The 1,377-nt window shown below is 39.4% G+C and overlaps 1 protein-coding gene across 1 annotated transcript in view; it reads left to right on the plus strand.

Annotated features, from left to right (window-relative positions):
• Window positions 1-1,377, plus strand: part of mchr1b (melanin-concentrating hormone receptor 1b) — a 5,555-nt gene that overhangs the window by 1,068 nt on the left and 3,110 nt on the right. The window lies entirely within an intron of this gene.

Raw genomic sequence — 1,377 nt, forward strand, 5'->3', positions numbered from 1 at the left:
TTGTTCTATCTATCTATCTCTCTGTCTATTTATTGTTCTATCTATCTATCTCTCTGTCTATTTATCGTTCTATCTATCTATTTATCTTTCTCTCTGTCTATCCATCTATCCATCCACCTATCTATCTATCGATCGTTCTATCTATCTCTCTGTCTTCAGTGAGATTAAAATTAGACATATAAATAATCCATATCAGACATAAAATATTGAGTTAAGATTAAATAAGGCAAGATGGAACATCAGATAAAATAGGCTGGATAAAGTTGGAGCACCCCAATGCTTTTAGATTTTAAAAAAGTCTGACTTAACTGAGTAAAGTAGACAGGGCAATGCATTATCGTGAGCCATGTGACAGAAACACTGTCTTGATGGCTTCTATCATCAATAAAGAAAGTGTGTTTCATAACATTGTAACCCACCAGCTTTCAGCAGCCCTTCTGCTGGTCCTTCTCATTAAAAAGCATCATCATATTATTGACAAATTCAAGATTCAAATTCAAGATGTATACACAGACACTATGTTGATGATGTTCTGGACGATTTGCTGAAAAGAAGCAGCCTTGCCCATATTTATAATAATACATTTTTATTTGTATAGATATTACACTTCTTCTTACGTGTGTGTGTGTGTGTGTGTGTGTGTGTGTGTGTGTGTTAGCTGCTATCTCGCTACAGAACCCTTTCTTTTGCAAATATTTGTTTTTTTTCTGGACATCTGCTTTTAATTCTGACCACTATCCATGACAACAGAGGCACTTGAATACCGAGGCAATGCTGACCCCTAGTGGGGAGGTTGAGTAATGCGCTGAAGAATGACAGCTCACCATGCTGACACTTATAGGATAAGAGCAGTGTCTATATGAGATAACTATATAGCTATATCTTTTAGTAATATAGTGAAGCTAACGGTGGTCAGCTAACACTGTAACATTATAACAGAAATGTAGGATACAGTAAGACATAATATATAGGATATAGTCTGTGGCGAAACATTTTGGCTAAATCTCTGTTTTTAAAACAAGGCTGAAAAACTTAAAGAGACGAAACTTTGGTCTAAGTTCACTAGGTCACCTAGACACAGATCTCTAGATCTAGACCTATATTTCTCTGTTTCTCCCTCTCTCTCTGTTTCTGTCTCTCCCTCCCTCTCTCTCTGTTTCTGTCTCTCCCTCCCTCCCTCCCTCTCTGTTTCTGTCTCTCCCTCCCTTTCTCTCTCTCTCTCTCCCCTGTCTCTGTCTCTCTCTCTCCCTCTCTCTCTCTCCTCCCTCCCTCTGTTTCTTTCTCTCTCCCCCTCCCTCTCTGTTTCTTTCTCTCTCCCCCTTTCTCTCTGTCTCTCCCCTGTCTCTGTCTCTCTCTCTCCCTCTCTCTCTCTCCTCC

This window comes from Anarrhichthys ocellatus, unplaced genomic scaffold (assembly GCF_004355925.1).
Source record: "Anarrhichthys ocellatus isolate YVR2014 unplaced genomic scaffold, GSC_Weel_1.0 scaffold55, whole genome shotgun sequence".
NCBI classification, from domain to species: domain Eukaryota; kingdom Metazoa; phylum Chordata; class Actinopteri; order Perciformes; family Anarhichadidae; genus Anarrhichthys; species Anarrhichthys ocellatus.